A 19,385-nucleotide genomic window follows, 5' to 3' on the forward strand; every position below is an offset into this window, starting at 1 on the left:
TTCATCATTAGCCGGTGGCTATATGTGGCTCATGGCTTGTGCCAATTTAGCTATAGTTGTAAAGCAAGTAAAATTCCAAGACTCCAAGAAGGAAAACCAATATAAATTTGTACGAGTCAGTCAACAACCATCATGGACATGATGTTCTGGGGTTTACAAACTGTGGTCCAGGCTAGAGACCGTAGCAGATTTGAGAGAAAAAAATGTAACGTGTACTTTATAAAATATAAATAACCATTATTCTACTTTCTAAAGAACTGGTCAGAGTCAAATTGCAAGTGAGATTAACTGGAAGTACTTTATTCATAGCAAAAGTTTTTAAAGGTCCCGTTCTTCGTGATCCCATGTTTCAAACTTTAGTTAGTGTGTAATGTTGTTGTTAGAGTATAAATAAAATCTGTAAAATTTTAAAGCTCAAAGTTCAATGCCAAGCGAGATATTTTATTTAACAGAAGTCGCCTACATCGAACGGCCAGTTTGGACTACATCCCTCTACTTCCTTCTTTAATGACGTCACTAAAACAGTTTTTTGACTAACCTCCGCCCACAGGAATACACAAGAGTTGCGTTTGTAGAGTGTGTTTGTCGCCATGTCGTCGAAACGCTGTTATTTTCATCCCGCAGTCCAATCACCGGGTCTGATTCCGGCTCAAATTGATAGGGTAAAATTAAAGACATGTTTACAATAACACTGAGCGCGTGCATCTCCACGTTATGGTAAGAGGCGTGACCTTTCCGGGCAAGGTGCGCTCAGAGCTGTCGAATCACAACACAGGAACCGCTGGCACAATCAGAACTCGTTACGTATTTCTGAAGGAGGGACTTCATAGAACAAGGAAGTCATCAGCCCGTTTTTATGACAGTGGAAACAGCGGTATACAGATAAGTAAATTATGTGAAAAATACTGTTTTTTTACACGCGAAACATGAACACATGTTATATTGCACACTATAAACACAATCAAAGCTTCAAAAAAACACGAAAAACGGGACCTTTAACAGTAAGAAAGAAAACAAAGCTGCATATTTTGTGAGGGGAAAAAAAATCTAAGTGTTAACACACTGTTAATAAGATAATATTCCAGATAATATTTTAACAGTTTGCTACTGTATAATGACGATGTAAAAGTTGATTATTTAATTTTACACTTTTATATTTTAGTAAGGGATGCCCTCACAAAGGGATCATCATATTTAGAGAACCTTAGTATCCAAAAAGTTTGAAACATCTTTTTTTTTTTTTTTTGGATGGAGATGACTTCTTGATACTGTTTTGCAAAGTTCATCCGCAACCAATATATATTCATGACCCCTTGTGGGCTATAGTGGCCCTGTAAGATTTGCTCCAATTGATTCCAAGTAGACATCAGTGGCTCTGGAGGAATGGATGAGAATGGTCCAGTATGGTTGCTGCCTTGTTTATTCCAAAAACCTTAGAAATGGCTCTGAAACCAAACTGGTGTTTCTGAACAACTTTTTCTCAGCTGTTTTGGAATTTCCTTTATAGCAACAGCTATAAAATCAACAGCTTTGAGGTGACTACATATAGGTGAAATATTACCTCAACAGGTCTGGTTGCAGAAGTTTCAGCAAGTAAGTTCCAGCAAAAAGTTTGTTGATTTCTTTTTTCAAGTAGAGTGTGACTACTTTTTCACAGGGGAAATATGGGTAATTGGTATTTTTTTCTATAAATGAATAAAAGCTCTGTGTTTTCAGGGATGAATTTAAACATTGAAGAGGGAATCAGGGTGCAGATACTTTTGCATGCCACTGCATGCATGACTTGTTTAGGCCTGCAGCTTTAAGATATCTCTGAGAATTCTCACAGTTGGTCAGGCAAGGCTGTTGATGGGTTCCAGAGTGGTCTGGGTCAATCAATCTGTGTGGGAAGCGAAATAAACATTAGCAGTCTTCTTACTTTTTACTTGCAAACCTGTAGTGCTGGTATCCTTTTTTTTTTCACTAGCATGCATGAACTAATACACAGATACATACATGCTGCTCACATATTATTGTAGCAGAGTTTGTGCTGAATACAGTATAATCAGACTTTAACCATTAAAATATTATAAGTAACTGAAATATGCACAAATGTCAGGGCATGTAAAAACATCTCCAGGGCCCAAAACACCCTTATACCCCAGAGGGTTAATGTATGACTCATGAAGAACTAACATAAGACGGAACCTATTATAAGCAGCGATGCTGTCTACATTGGATGCAGCGTAACAAAACTTTGACAACAAACTGATGCCCCGTTGTATTTCTGTACTCCAAGCACTAGCACTACTTCTGATAGGAAGGATCGGTTGCTTTGTTTGCATCCAATAGTCAGCTGTTGCAGCGTCATGTGACAATGCATCTTGATCAGATTCTTTATCAGTTGCTGTTGCGACAATCATTAATAAATAGCTTAGTTCTTCATGAGTCATACATCAACTCACGATTATCTGTGTATTAGTCAAGTATGAATTAATGCACATTTGTGCGCCTGTATTGCGAAAGTGTTACATTTTGTTTGTTTGTTTTTGGATGAAACCATTTTGTCATTGTGTTATTTCCTCTCTTGTCTACATAGCTTTTTGTTGTTTGTTTTTTTTTATATTTTATTTACTGTTTTGTGCATTTCTTTTGAGATACTTGAGCTGCTCCGGCTTGCATAGACAGAACCATTCTTCACAATAGGTCATGTCAAATTCATTTCACAGGAACTTCGGTGAATGTTTTCTTATGATGCAACAAAATTCACTTGCTTCTGAAGATATGAAGGCCACAGGATTGTATGTTGTCTATTGTATCACTCTTAGGTCATGCAGTTCAATCTTCATTTCTCTTATGAATGCATACGGTGTTTCATAACTTATTTAATTGAGACATTTTCTGCATGTATGCATTTTCTTCCTCGATTTTATAGACTGAATGGTCAAGGGTTGTTGTTTGTTTGATTGTATGTGTCGACCTTGGAGTTAGAACAGAGAGAGAACCACTGTGTCTCTGTGGTTTCAAAAGAGAAGATGATATTCTGCTAATGGTAGGATTTCAGCAATCCTTGAGACTGTATTCAATGAAAACACGATTCGAAAACCTTTATCACGATGTGTGTCACGTTGAGTGGCATCTCAAAACAACTTTGATATTTTTACACTTTTCATATTGCAGAAATAAACCATCTAGATGTATATTCTTTTATTGTCTACGTTTTAAGCTTTAGTTATATAACAAAACACTTTGATATGTTTTAGCACACTAGGAGCAGAATAAAATGGTTTAACTTCCTGTAATGGTTCATAGAACAGTTATTTCTCTTTTTTCCCCCACCATCTTCTTTTGTTATTTTGGAGAACAAAATGACAGTCAGAGTCTCATCTTTGTTGATAAGACTCATCTTTGATGATGCTGAGAGTTATATTTGTTATACCGCATCCCAAGTGGATTGTTAAAAAAAAAAAAAAATAGGACACATGAACAACACACTACAGTATATCGACTCTTAGTCCATTTTATAATGCCCAAACTTTTCAGAAAGTGAACACTTTGCTTGGACAACATGAAGTTACGTGATGTTGTTTATCGTAGTTAAGTCATTTCTGACTGGCTCCTGCTGTCTGGATGGGGTTATCATGTATTGACCAGGTAAAAAATAGCCTGAAACATTGCGATTGCTTGGAAATACAGGCACAATCAGTGAGAACAATTTTTCAACAGAATGGACTTACATATAATGCAACTTTATTTTTACATAGATATACTATACATAGATAACAAATAGATTTCTGTTGGACATCACTATGTGACTTTCATCTGTCAAGTACAAGCAGTGCTTGTACTTGATGAAGATGCATAATCAACAATGCTTCCCCATCATCCATTGCTGTGTATTTTAGTTATGATAATTTGGAGGACACATTTGAAAGAACACACAGCATGTAGTGTAAATGTGTTCACAATAACAGTAATCTGCCTTTATAATTCAAATGCATCTAAACAAAGAGATTCTTTAATCTTTCAGAAGGGGTTATTTATCATAAAAAGGCATATTGTCCACGGCTCGTAATGCCCCTTGTACAATATCTGGCACGCGCACAGTTTTTGTGGTGCACTTAGTAGGAGGTGGTGATCGTTGTTGTGCACTACTTGTTTTTTAACCGCATGACACCTCATAGGGCGAGTGCGCTTTGGCAGTTTGCCTTGCCCCAAGAGCTACACTAGGATAGTAATAGCTGGAAGTCGACCGAAGCTTGTTTTTAAATGTGCATATTTATTCTTTTACCCAGTAGCCTGTGGGTTAGCTGTGGCAATATGTGATACTCGTTTGCTGGCAGACAATTCGTAGCTGACGTGATACGGAAAATTAGCTCTATTATACTGTACAGTCCATGATTTGCAAAATTGTTGAAAACATACATACAGTTCAAGTTCAAGTTTGGTGCTTAATCTTATAAATGCTGTCACACAAACATCATATGATGACTTGCAACTCAATATATGCTCATATTGTTCACTGCCAGAGCCTGAATAATGAAATATGGCTCTTAAGGCTAGCAGGGACAGCTGCGTTGCCCTTATAAACAATTAATTGTATGACTGGTTATTGAGTATTACTTTTAATGCAATTGTGAGAAATTATGTATTAAGCCAATCTTGCTCTGACAGAAAAACGAGAAAATGCAAGGGCTTTCGAAGAGAGAGGGAGAAAAAAACCACGAGACTTTAAAAGCTATAAATAAAGTCCATTTCCAAAATGGACCATCACAGATATGATTTATTCTCTCAGTGTCATGCAAGGCAAGATGCATTTGAGTCCGTATGAATATGCATATTTATAAAAATGGATACTGTCCACCACTTTATCAGAAGGGGTCTTCTTTAAACACAATTTATGTAATGTTATTAGCTGTGTAGACGCTTTGTTTGCAGAAATGATTTATATGAGAACTTTAAGTCAATTTGACAAGATCTTGTCAATGGCGCTGGCATCAGAAATAGGTTTAAAAGGCAGCCTGCTTTCACGATTAAAGGGAATAGCATTGGACAAAATGGTTACCTTGACCTTAAAGTCTCTAGCTTTACCTTAATAAATTAAAAATGCATTTGTGTGTTTTGTTCAATGAGCAGAGTATTGCAGACTTGAATTGCAGTCTTTATACAGCTACTCCGCTTGCTCTGTCAATTTGAACAGTCAGTCTGACATTGAATGCCTTAAAAGTTTGACTTCCATGACAGTAATTAAGCTCCTGGCCTTCTTGCAATTGGATGAGTTTTCATGAATCCAAGTAAACAGTGCTTTTAACCCATTAGTTTGGTTCTCAAAGTTGCAAGAACTGGGAATTATGCATATTGACTTCAATTCAAGTGAATGAAAGATGACATGATGTGTATCTTGATTGGAACTGACTATGTGAAGGTTATTTTTTGAGGTCTCAGAATATTCTTGTCAGCGATCGAGTCTCTTCAGAAAATTTGGACTAAACCACTCAATTCATATGCATTAGTTTTACCATCCCTTTATGAACTTTTTGAAGCGTCAAATAGGGAGTTGTGTAGCTGTCTATGGAGGGACAGAAATCTCTCATATTTCATCAAAAAAAACTTCATTTGGAATGACATAAGGATGAGTAATTAAATGATTAGTTCACTTTAAAGTGAAAATTTTACTGAAGCTTTACTCACCCTCAAGCCATCCTGAGTGTATATGACTTTCTTCTTTCTGATGAACACAATCTGAGTTATATTAAAAAATATCCTGACGCATCCAAGTTTTATAATGGCAGTGAACAGGACCAACGAGTATGAAGCTGAAGAAATCCACATTTAACAAGTTATAAAGTAAAATATCTAGCTTCCGCCAGACAACCTTCCATATTCAACTTAGGACGATGATTCAGTAATGCTTGTTTCGTAACTTGAAAACGAAAGGCGGTCTGGTGGAAGCTAGATATTTTACTTTATAACTTGTTTAATATGGTTATTTTTCCATATTAGAAGAAGGCCTTTATTATGCCCTGGAGCAGAGTGGAGTACATTTATGAGGGATGGAGGCACTCTCTTAAGCTTCTAACTCGTTGGTTCCGTTCACCGCCATTATAAAGCTTAGATGTGTCAGGATATTTATTAATATTTAATAACTCTGATTTTGTTCATCAGAAAGAAGAAAGTCATATACTCCTAGGATGGCTTGAGGGTGAGTAATTGGGGTAATTTTCATTGTCATTTTCAACTAATCCTTTAATGACAGAATTTTCATTTTTGCATGAATTCAACTAACCTTTCCTAACCATTCCCACAAAAAACGATCTCGTGACCATGACAAAACTAGGTGAACCGAACATGTCCCCTCCCGGTCACCATATCATATCATTCATCTCTGTTTTCAGTGAATTAAACAGCATGTTCACACTCAAAAGCATCAACACCAAATTACCTTTGGGCGCAGTCTTTTCTGGTGTCGCTGACTGGAAATGAGGGCCGTTTAGCACTTTGTGTCTCCAAGGCCACTGGAAGAAGTATAATTGAGAAATCAGCAGGCCCCTTCGCTTCCCACAAAGTCATTCGCTTACATACTGCGCTCCCACCCCAATCACCAGCTTAACAGCTTAGCTGTATTTGTACTTGAAGATTGTATGTCTGGTGGCACCCTCTTCTTATCCTGGCAGGGGCTGCTTGGGAAAGTGGCAAACTTTCAGTCTGACAGGAAGAGAGTATTGATTTATTTGTGCTATTATTTTGTCTTTGAAGTCGAATGAATACAGATGTTATGCTAGAGGACTATTTTGGAGTGTAATCTTGGAAAGGACAGTCAGCCTGTATTTCTCTGTTCACATACTGTTAGACACAAGACGAGTGATTTCTGAGTCTCAAATCTTGTCAAATTTTCTCCTCCATGTCATTTTTTTTTTTTATCCACTTCTTTCAGTGGATGTATTTGGAATAAATGATAGACATGAAAGGGGATTGATTTTACACGTTCCCGTCTCTGTCGAGAACATCTTAGAGATGATTACAAACAAGAGTAGGACAGCAAATTAAGGATGTCCATTTGTTACTGCACTCCAGGTTTGTGGAACATTCAGGTCGCAAATTATACAATGACATTCAGGGAGGTCAATGTTTACAAAGAAATTTCTATAAGAACATAAAGTGTTCAAGAAGCATACTGTTGCTATGGTTACCTCCTCAGGAGAACAATTTATCTTATTTACTACAAGGTGAAAATACAAGACCTGGCTAACTTTGTTGTCCAACTTCTGGGGTTACATAAACATTTAAAATTCCTGTTGAAGTATATGAAAAAGGTGTATTTAGAAAACATTTGTAAAAGTAGATCCGATTCAAAACGAAAAAAGAAAGCTAAAACTGTTGTACGTGATGGTCTCTTGGTGAAGTATCTGGGCCAACAGGTTCAGTTTCTAATAGGGGTGATCTAGGAACTAGTGGGATTTGGAGATCGCAATCCCACTCTTTCATCACCATTGTGCCCTTGAGCGAGGCACTTAACCCCATGTTGCTCCAGGGGGACTGTCCGTGCAATTACAGGACAGTAAATCACTTTGAATGAAAAAGCGTGTGATAAAATGCCAAGAGCTGACTGACTGATTTGGATTAATTTACCTAATGAAAAACAAGACCATCAACATGATATTTATTGCACAAACAAGGTTTTTACATGAGTCAGCAGGTATCAATTCATATCTCGGATCTTGCGTTCTGCTTGTGGAGACATTTACAATATTGCTGGATACTTGAAATAACAGGTGTAAATGAAGATCAAATAAAAGTCGTTTCAATGACACAAGCCTCACATAAGCAAATGGATCTGGCAGGCTTCCATGATGTGTTTCTGTAGCTTCAGTCTGGCCTCAGTCCCCTCACAGGTGATCCCAGTTAATCAACCTCAGCTGGGGGTGCTTCATTAGTGACTTCAATGGCATGCCTTCAAACTTGTAAATTACTGTGTTTTCAAAGTTAACACCCTCTCGGTTGTGCTGAAAGATTTGGGCGGTTGCCGTAGACCCATATCTGATCTTCACTGAGTGCTTTTAGTTTTAATACTGATCACATAAAATATCTGTGTAGCTATACATTAAAATGTTCTAATGGAGCCTTCACATGCTATTGGAAATTTTCTACTTATACCACCTCTGAAGTTGTGATTATGAGCTTGTCCTAATGCTTTGTTATCAGAAAGAACAGCAATCATGGAGGACGCCAGGTCTATTTGTTGGGAAAATCTTATTAAAACCAAAATGATATCTAGATATTCAGCTTGCTGACAATTCTGGAATTTATGTCAAATACAGGCTATTTTCGCTGTGTATAAAACATACAATATGCTTCAAATAATTATTCATATATGTAATAGCAGTCACAGCAGCAACCAATCTCATCTCCACCATGTTAAAAGGATTAGTTCACTTCAGAATTAAAATTTCCTGATAATTTACTCACCCCCATGTCATCCAAGATGTTTGTGTCTTTCTTTTTTCAGTTGAAAATAATTTTTTTGAGGAAAACATACCAGGATTTTTCTCCATATAGTGGACTTCAACAGTTACCAATGGGTTGAAGGTCCAAATTGCAGTTTCAGCGCAGATTCAAAGGGCGCTACACGATCCCAGCTGAGGAATAAGGGTCTTATCTAGAAACGATCGGTCATTTTCTAAAAAAAAAAAAAAAAAAAAAAAAAAAAAAAAAAAAAAATCTATACTTTAACCACAACTGATTGTCTTGCACTGCTCTGCAATGCGCCACACATTACGTAATCATGTTGGCAAGGTCACACGTGACATAGGCAGAAGTATCGAGCAAGTGTTTACAAAGTGAATGTGCAAAGACTAAGTCAAACGGCCTTTAAAAAAAAAAAAAAAAAAAGAGTAAAACAATGATGTCGGACGATTTTGAATTTGGAGGTGAAAATGAGATTTTTCGCCCTACCACGGTACTTCTGCTTACGTCACGTGTGACTTTTCCAATGTAATATTGTAATGAATTGCACATGGCAGAGCTAGTGCAAGATGAGCATTTGTAGTTAAGTATATATTTTTTATTTATTTTTTTAGAAAATGACCCTTATTCCTTGGCTGGGATTGTGTAAACTACAATTTGGACCTTCAACCCATTGGTAACTGTTGAAGTATCCACTATATGGATATGGATAAAAATCCCTGTAATGTTTTCCTCAAAAACCTTAATTTCTTTTCAACTGAAGAAAGAAAGACAAACATCTTGGATGACATGGGGGCGCGTAAATTATCAGGAAATTTTAATTCTGAAGTGAACTAATCCTTTAAAGTTTATGGCACGCCCATCTCAGGAACTTGGGAATCAAAATTATCCCTGAGCTTCCCAGTGGTAAATATGGCGTTCACGTCCAATTTTTAACTAGGAAACAAATTTTTATGATAATTTCAATACCACGTGATCTGAACATATGGCTAAAAACAAAAAGGACCTTTTTGGGTAGATGTAAATGGGTAAAAGGGTAAATGTCAGAGACCCTGTATTATTTCTCATATTATGCATTTTTAAACAGATACAGTATCCTGCCTCATATTTGCAGCAAATGCCCTACTTTCCCTGTGTAAAAAGAGAAAAAAGTTGTTCACAGAACTTTTAAGTAAATGGCTTGGCTGAACTTAAAATGTCAGGTAGCCTTGATTTAAAATCTGTAGATAAATGATACCTATTTAGATTAAGTATAGGTTTCTAAGTGATATTTTTCAGAGTAATTAAAGTTATTAAATGTGACAATAATGTAAACAAAACTGGCAGATGGCTAAACATTGCAACCTTATTAATCATGTACCAGGGCGTTTTGGGAATAGGACGAATAGGACTGCATCACAAAACCTTACCTTACCTTACCTTATCTTACCTTAAGGGAACCACAAATTACGTGATGGTCACATTTACGTTCAGCACATAAATGCATGTGCTCGCAGTAACTATATTTCAGGTTTAGCAGTATTTCAAATGTCTGTGTTCAGAATGTTCACTGCAGAAAAAAAAACAGAAGATAAAGTCTCAAGAGAATGTCTCAGAAAGTCTCAAAGGAAACAAGTGATTCTAAACCTTAAAATCCTTGTTTTAAATCATTTCAAACACCAATTCAAAGACATATACCCTCTTGGAAAGAGGTTATTTTGCTGTTGCATTTGGACACTTGTATGTTAACCATTAGTACAATCTAGCTGGATTTTTACCATGGCTTTTTTTAAAAATAATAATAATAATTTCAAAACAGTAAATAATCTGCACAGATGCACATTTCATTTTCTGAAGGCAAGTGAATTATTTAGTGTAATCTGGCAAAAAGCGCGGCTGTGCATCATATTTTAATGTGATACATCAGGGAGCTATTCTCCCTATGCATTTCTGCTTTCCGCATAAGGGCACATCCACAGTCAATCATAGGATTTATGAGTGCTGGGGAAGAAAAGAAGGGCTGTAAAATTATGGTAGGCTTTGCACTATATGGTCATGAAATGTGCATGTAATCAGATTTTGGATATGCTAAAATATGCACTGCATAACAATCGCTGGTCGACAATGCTGGAGTTTCTAAACAAAATGCAAAGGATTGAATAATATTACACATTTTTCCTCCATTGCACTGCCTTTTTTTTTTTTTTTTTTTTTTTTTTTTGTCTTGCGGAACACCTGGAAAAGGTGAGAATTAGAAAGTCGGGACAGGACACCCACAGTTGTGAGTTGTAGACTGAATGGTGACTCAACAGTGAGATATTGCCTTTAGGCTTATTTGAATGAGCAGCTGGTGGGTTAATGAACAGAAAACAACATGTCAAGGGGTTCCCATAACTCCCCCAGAGATGTATATGAAGATTTTTAGACAGAAAGGAAAAAATAATGGCAATGCTTCATTAGCTTTATTTTACGCCTGCATGACTCTTGAACATCAATATATGTGTATAAACATCCTATGAAGTGCAATTGTTGTGTTTAATGTGTTGCCTGCAAACTGCAGTTTGATTTGTGTACAAATGGTGTACTATTGTGCATGGTTTGATAAGATTAATGCTTTTAAAGGGTTACTTCAGGATTTAGCATTAAGCTTTGTATTAGTAGAATACCACTAGTATTTTCGAATTACCATGCTTTCCCCCCTTCATATCAGCCCAAGATGAGAGATTTATGCATTTTTATTCTGTAAATAAAAGGCTTAAAACTACAGCCAGTAATAGCAGGTAGTTCCGCAATTTTTCACCACGTCCATACATATGCGCGTTTGAGGTTACTCACGGACATAGATCAAAGATTTTATCAAAAGTGGGTGTCAAATGTATTTTTAAGCTTACAGTAATTAACTTTATTTTGTCTGCACTACATAAGTGGTTCATCTCGCAAATTTATCGGTCTCTGCAGTCATCTCAACCAATACAGCAACAGGCTTTTGTGGTAACGTTAGCATAAATAGATAAATAGACTAACTCAGTTTTACAGAACAGTGGCTTTACTTTGATAACAGTCAACTTATATGCAACTTATATGTAATTGTCTATCTAACGTTACTTTGCTAAGTTTGCAGTTTTACTGCTACCTACAACACTACATATAGGCTACTGTGTTATCAGTCTAGTATCAGCGAGTCTTACCTCTAGGCGAATACGCTTAGTACCAGATGCCCAGGCTGTTCGTCCTCTGGGAAAGTGAATATCGATGGTATCGCGGTGTTCTTCAGAATGGTTCTCTTCATTGCAAGGATATTTGGTTCGTAGTCCTCGTGCTTGAAATGGAGACTACATATTCTGTGGTTTTTTAGGTTTTCTATAACGGTGTCATCTCCAAACTTCGGGTGTTTGATGGCCCGCAGCCACTGTTTACATCGCTCCAAATCTTTAACTTAATCGGAAAATGATGGAAACTTACTTGTCCTTTCCTGGTTTTGGGTGTACATCCAGGTACAAAGCAATTTAGCACCATTTCGCTGTAAATGTATGAACTAACTCAGGATTTATAGAATTAATATGTAACAAAGCAAGCCTAGTTGTTTGAATTTTCCTGGCAATGCCGCCTGTAACCGATAGGCGTGGTTTGGGCGAGGCCTCGCAAGGGCAGCAAAACAAGTACATTCTGGGAGTTGTTGTCTTTCATCCACATTAGTCAAAAATACATTTTCTGCCTTTTCTCAGTCTAGAAAGCTCCAAATTCAAAAATAATTTCACATTTCTACTACATAAATGACCAATTTTAAATACACATTCATCTTTCCAGGGGTGAAGTACCCCTTTAAATATTGAATATGTTGCCCGCGTTTCACTCGACGCACATTAAAACTCCAGTTGAAAGAATTAAATGGTGCTAAACGTATTTTTTAAATCATTCCCGATCTACAGAGATATTCATATACAGACTCGAAAATAAACCAGAAAGACCGATGTTACTCCTATGAGGAAGGATATGCTAGAGATCCTTAGTGCCATTTGGCAAGATGATGAAAAATCCTTCCCTGTACTCCACAGCACTTTCCAATTACTCTTCTTCACACACTAGAAATCTTGGCTGTCACTCAGGGTGACTTGGTTCTGACTGTAATCCCTCTGTCCAGCCCTTACTGGGGCCTTTTTGATTAGCCAATTAAACTGTGGTCTCCCTGACATTTTAAGACCAATGGTATTTATTTCTATTTTAAACATAGCCAGGCTCCCAATCAACCACTTACTGAAACAGCACAATCTTATTGATGTTTTAAAGATGAAACCAGAAACAACATTTTGTTTGACAACAAACAATATAAAATAATTTTAAGTTAAATCTTTAAATCGTAAAGTCGCAATCATGTTTTTTAAATAAATTGCAATTAACACAATCTAAAACTGCTAATAAAAACATATACAACTAATCTATGTTTGCGAATACCAGACAGACTGTCAGTCTGTTGTAGCATGTAGCGTGCAACTTAACTGATGTGCTAAAACTACTAATGATATTCAGTATGGGCCAATAGATATCAGAAGTAAGGAACGTCTACTGGAGAGAGGAGATGATGCAGCAGGTGAGTAAATGGTTGAGTAAGTTTCGATTTGATTTAGTAAATTGTATTTATAGGAAAAGTTTCTCTTTTTTTTTGTAGTTGGTTTCAATTAGATAAGTCACAGATAAGAACAATTGATTGGTAACAGTGAGAATCAAAACAGTTAACCAACTCTTATGTCATTTCTTATAGAACTTATTTTCCAGAGAAACATGCGCGCCGCCATCTTTAGAATATTGTCTTTGAACTTCCGTTTTCGCGGAAGCCCTGTATATTTCTATTGCATCGCTGTTGAAGAATAATTAGCTGGTGAAGTGGATTTACATGTTGTAGAGTTAACAAAAGTCATCATGAGCACTGTAATGTTTAAAGCGGGTGTCTTAACAAATGTCAGTAGAACGGGAGGATTTTAAAATGAGCAGTTCATTCATAAATACATAAGATCGCTGTGGAAATACAAGCCGGAGTGTCAAAAGACAACGAGCGCAGCGCTGAAAAGGGGCGGGGCTACACAAGGTCTATAGGGCCAAGAATTCAACAGCTTGACAGCTTCAATTCAATTTGAAGTTTCACACTCTTCACAAAATGTAAAAATAAAGAAAATTATCAAAAAAACAATGTGTCTGTTTCTTTCACTTTGAGCAAGGTATTTTACAATAATATAACCGTCAACAAAATATTATATTCAATAACCCAAAAAGAAATATAATTGGATATTCAGTTTGACTCAAAACACTGAATATGATTCAGAATTGATTAAAACAAATCACTTTCTTTTTCAAATTCAACAGTATATCAACAATACGAGTTGAAAATGCACGAAACCCTTAAATGATTCAATCGAACAAAGTTCATGGATCAAACGACTCAGTTGACCAAAGTCTGTGAATCAAATGATTCAGTTCAAAGAGTTGTTGAACTCTTTCGATCAGTTCAAGTTCAAAAGATAATCTCTCCTTTTTGAAGCAAAAATATCAAATGTGTTCGACGAATAAAAGTATTGTGTCCAAAAAACAAGGGAAAAAATGGAATTCTCCTACCAGTTGATGATTTCAAAGCACAATTCAAAGTGGAAACAGGTCCGTGGGTAGCTCGCCATTGTGCACATTTAATCACGTCCGATACACAGACGATTCCTCTTCAAAAGGATTAATTATGGCACAAACAGGAAACTCTCGCAGATCACGTAGAAAGAAACAAACAAAAAAACCCAGCCTTGCATAAACAAGGCAGAACAACAATTAATATCAAATTCAAACATTCATCAACAAATATCATATTTGCACTTCAAATAACACATTAACTCATCATCTTAACACTTATTGAATTTATTGACACTTAATCGTCACACTTCCGATTGTCCGCATTTCATTAGCTCGTTAGCACGTTCACACGTGAGTTACCTTTAGCCCTTGTGCTATTACTACTGCACGCGCTGTACTCACGTGACCTATATATAATCACTTTTCACATCAATTTACTTACTGAATTAGCGAATCTTTTCTTATATAATATGATATGACTTAGAATGTGACTCACCAAGGTAATAACTTCAGATATATTCAAAGTATTTATTGTATTCGATCTATTTTCTCTCAGCTGCTTCTCTGACTCTGACTCGTTCTCTCTCTCTCTCTTACTCTTTCTCTTCCTCTGACTCACTCTGGCAATGCAGCAGCACAGGTGTTACGAGATTTTCGGTTTCTGAGATTTTCGGTTTCTGAAGGCGGAGCTTACATGAATATTAATGAGTTTCGCAGACATGCGCGATTGCACGTGCAACTGAGAATTTTAGTTCACATTGTATCTAAAATTCAGAGGAAATATTTTCAGAGGAAAATTCTGAAAATATTGCTGAAAATATATTGTCTTTTCATGGTTTCCGTTTATATATATTAAAGAAAGATACACTGACACCACAAGGTTTAATTTTTCATTTACTCAATAAAACCAAGCATCCTGAATGAGTTGAAGTAGATTATACTGATTTCATATAACAAATAAATGGGAAAATAAATAAATAACATATTGTTAAAAAATATGCAGCTGCCATTTCAATGATGTATTGCTATGTTCTTCTGTTACCTAACCGTTATGAAGATTTAAAATTAGGTCATCCCTCTGGAAATGAAATAAATAATGTCCAAAATCAGTGGCTAAATAAAGATTTTTGCAACCTTTTGTTATTCTCTGCCATGCCTTGTTTTGACCATGTGTGACTTGTCTACCTGGATATACAATGATGATCAGTGATATAAATTGACAATTTATTTTGATACACAAACATTCATTATTTGACATATATTAAGGTTGATCGGGAAACTTTTTCCCAGTCATCTCAATGGACAAAAGTGTCCCAGTCAACCTGAATTCACTGGTCATTAATGTTCATAAACATGCATGTTCTTCATGGGGTTTTAATTAGGGGCACATGAAATTTTGAAATTGAAATTTTGAAATAAAAAAAAAAAAAATTAAACTATGTCAAAACATATATCACAAATCCTGGAATAAAGATGGCAATATGGCCTTGATTTGCTTTTGATTAATAGATGCTTTGTATAATGTGTGATGGAGTGAACATATGATATTATGTGAGAAATTTAATGACATTTTGTTTTTGTACAAAAAGATGGGCATGGACTTGCCAACAACAAACTTTAGCTACTGTAGCAGTCCCTTAATATATGAAAATATGACACATAAGAAAGCTATTCTCAGATCAAAAAATTACATTTTTAGTCAAAGATTGACATTTTTACCTCTCTTTGAATTTTAATGACTTTATTTACTTAAAACTATTTTTATAACAACAAAACGTTATCTTTTTACAGACAGTGGCCCCCAAATAATTTACACAAATGCATTTGCATTAAATTACTATTTGAATGTCTGGAATCACTGTAGTTTTTTGTTTGTTTGTTTGTTTGTTTGTTTGTTTGTTTTGTTTTAAAAAAAATGAATTTCACAAAGATGAAGTTTATTCAACAAGGATTAATTAAATAGATTTTTTTTTTTTTTTATAGGGGAAAAAAGACATTTCTAATGTTACAAAAGATTTCAATACTGTTCTTCAAACTTGCTGTTCTGTGAATCAACAGGCACTGTATCATGGTTTCCTTGTTTTCAGCACTGATAATAGTAGCATGTTTCTTGAGCAGCAAAACGGCAAATTAGAATGATTTCTGAAGGATCATGTGACACTGAAGACTGGAGGAACAGGAATAAACAGCCATTTAAAATATATTGAAATAGAACACAAATTGCAATATTACTGTTTTGCCTATTTTTGATCAAATAAATGCAACCTTGGTGAGCCTAAACATAAACAATTTTAATCCTTTTGAAGAGCAATAGGCCTACATCATATCAAAATGAACAAGAATTTAAGAACAATACCAGAATAGATATAGCTAAGTCCTCAAAAACATTTATAGGCTACAGGTTTATTTCAGTTGTTACAGGCAGTGATGTACTTAATAATAACAACCAATAAAATACCGAGTTTTAAAACATCGCAAAGGAAGAGCACGAGGAGCAGAACTCATTGTAGACGATAGCTGAAGGTGTTCTGCTGTTACACGAAGTATCTGTCATTGTTACAGACGACTGCACAAATCGTGCATACTAATGAGCACATTATAAACTGTTACGTGTTGAAAGTCTGAGAATATAATTACCTTTATGGAATAATCCACTAATGTCTTGAGATACAATGTGAACTAAAATTCTCAGTTGCACGTGCAATCGCCCATGTCTGCGAAACTCATTAATATTCATGTAAGCTCCGCCTTCTGAAACCGAAAATCTCAGAAACCGAAAATCTCGTAACACCGGCGCAGCCTGTGGGCGGGACTTATGGAAGTGCTGCTAACACTGGCCCTTTGGAGAGTCAGTCACAGAAATGAGAACCGCTATTGGACAAAGCAGTTTTCCTTCTGGAACTTTCCTCTCGTCTTCATTTTCTTAGCTTACAACTTTATCTTTAAATAATTTTTAATCTTTTAACTGGTAACCTGATTACCCGGGTTACACTGTGTTTTTTAGTGAGAGCCAGTGGATGGTGACAAGTGGCATTCTCGAGTGAATCTCTGAACAATTCATTCATCCGATTCATTCAAAAGTGCTGAGTCATTCAAGAACAAAAACAAGTGACTGTATTTATCAGTGATTCACTGAATAGAACACTCAACTGATTCATTCAAAAATTACCAATTAAATTTAGAATTAGTTTTAAAATTTTAACTTTTGTTTACAAATCCTTGCACAATCAAGCCCCACCATATCTCTCAGAGGCAATCTCTATTTATAAACCAAATAGGTCCCTAAGATCCACTGTTCCTAGATCTAGGTTCCATTGCAGAGGTGATCGAGCCTTCGCTGTTGCTGGTCCTAGTCTATGGAACAATTTACCAGCTTCGATTAGAGCTGCGCCTTCTTTACCTGTATTTAAATGCCTCCTTAAAAATCATCTTATGTCAATAGCTTTTATCTAGCCATGTAAATCGTATTGTTATGTTGTGTTTCAATGTTTTGTTGTCTCTTATTCATTTTATTCTACCTGTATTGTACAGCACTTTGGATCAACTAGTAGTTGTGTAAAAGGTCTTTATAAATAAAGAAAGAAGAAAGAAGAAGAAAACTGCTGATTAATCAGGAACGAAACGTGACTGTATTTATCAGTGAGTCGTTGAATAATACACTCAACTGATTCATTCAAAACCGATGATTAATCAGGAACGAAACGTGACTGTATTCATCAGTGAGTCGTTGAATAATACACTCAACTGATTCATTCAAAACCGATGATTAATCAGGAACGAAACGTGACTGTATTCATCAGTGAGTCGTTGAATAATACACTCAACTGATTCATTCAAAACCGCTGATTAATCAGGAACGAAACGTGACTGTATTCATCAGTGAGTCGTTGAATAATACACTCAACTGATTCATTCAAAGCCGCAGATTAATCAGGAACGAAACGTGACTGTATTCATCAGTGAGTCGTTGAATAATACACTCAACTGATTCATTCAAAACCGCTGATTAATCAGGAACGAAACGTGACTGTATTCATCAGTGAGTCGTTGAATAATACACTCAACTGATTCATTCAAAACCGATGATTAATCAGGAACGAAACGTGACTGTATTCATCAGTGAGTCATTGAATAATACACTCAACTGATTCATTCAAAACCGCTGATTAATCAGGAACGAAACGTGACTGTATTCATCAGTGAGTCGTTGAATAATACACTCAACTGATTCATTCAAAGCCACAGATTAATCAGGAACGAAACGTGACTGTATTCATCAGTGAGTCGTTGAATAATACACTCAACTGATTCATTCAAAACCGATGATTAATCAGGAACGAAACGTGACTGTATTCATCAGTGAGTCGTTGAATAATACACTTAACTGATTCATTCAAAACCGCTGATTAATCAGGAACGAAACGTGACTGTATTCATCAGTCAGTCGTTGAATAATACACTCAACTGATTCATTCAAAACCGTTGATTAATTCAGGAATGAAACATGCGACTGTATTCATCAGTGAGTCATTGAATTATTTCGTCATGTTTTTTTTTTTTTTTTCTTCTTCAAAAGCTCTGATACATTCAGGAACAATACAAACACCATTACGCTTGTTTGGAACTATTATTTGTGCTGTCAGCAGTACAAGTAATGTACTGGTCAAGGTTTTTTTTTTCATCATTTTGGATCATGGGAATCCACATGATCTGGATTTCCGTGTGATGATGAAAGCTTCTTCTTTTGAAAGTGACTTCTGTATGAGTGGTGCTTCATACATCACTACACCATTGACAATAGACAATTTTTTTATTGTTCGTTTGTTTTGTCTGTGAGTGTGACCACACCTTAAAAGCAAAATCACTCTATTATTATTTATTTTATTTTATTTATTTTTTTTTACAAATATTAACATGGGTGAAAATACCTTGCTTTTATGATATTGCTGAAGTAATCCAAATTGTTCCTATTTGTTACAGAGCTTTCCATTAAATGAACTATGAATTGATTCAGCAGAATGTGCAAAAGCTTCCAAAACTTGGATGTCTATCAAGTCACAGCTGAATAACTCTTGAGATAGCTTCTCTCCACTCTGAAGAGGAAAAAGTTGGGTATGCTTCCATAATATACTAAAATGAACAGCACTGCACATTTGGTCCCTTAATTTGACAGCCAACTCCCCTTTGCAGGGTTCTTTGATAGTTTTTGCCAATGGTTTAAGTTGCGAGAGTGGATCATATATATGACTTGACTTAAAGAACATGCTATCAAACACAAACGGACTGACATAGCATGGCACAACACTGTAAGGAAACATAAGGACAATACCTCTGCACCATAGCAGAGTCAAAAG

General features: G+C 35.9%; 1 long non-coding RNA gene across 1 annotated transcript; it reads right to left on the reverse strand.

Annotated features, from left to right (window-relative positions):
• Positions 1-13,934: 13,934 nt before the first annotated feature.
• LOC125259398 lies at positions 13,935-14,675 on the reverse strand. The gene is made up of 2 exons (XR_007182789.1): positions 14,528-14,675; positions 13,935-14,203 (listed from the first exon to the last, which is right to left on the reverse strand). It is a non-coding gene; the product is annotated as an uncharacterized LOC125259398 (long non-coding RNA).
• Between the last annotated feature and the right edge of the window lie 4,710 nt (positions 14,676-19,385).

The sequence above is a fragment of the Megalobrama amblycephala genome, linkage group LG23 (genome assembly GCF_018812025.1).
Source record: "Megalobrama amblycephala isolate DHTTF-2021 linkage group LG23, ASM1881202v1, whole genome shotgun sequence".
Lineage (NCBI taxonomy): Eukaryota > Metazoa > Chordata > Actinopteri > Cypriniformes > Xenocyprididae > Megalobrama > Megalobrama amblycephala.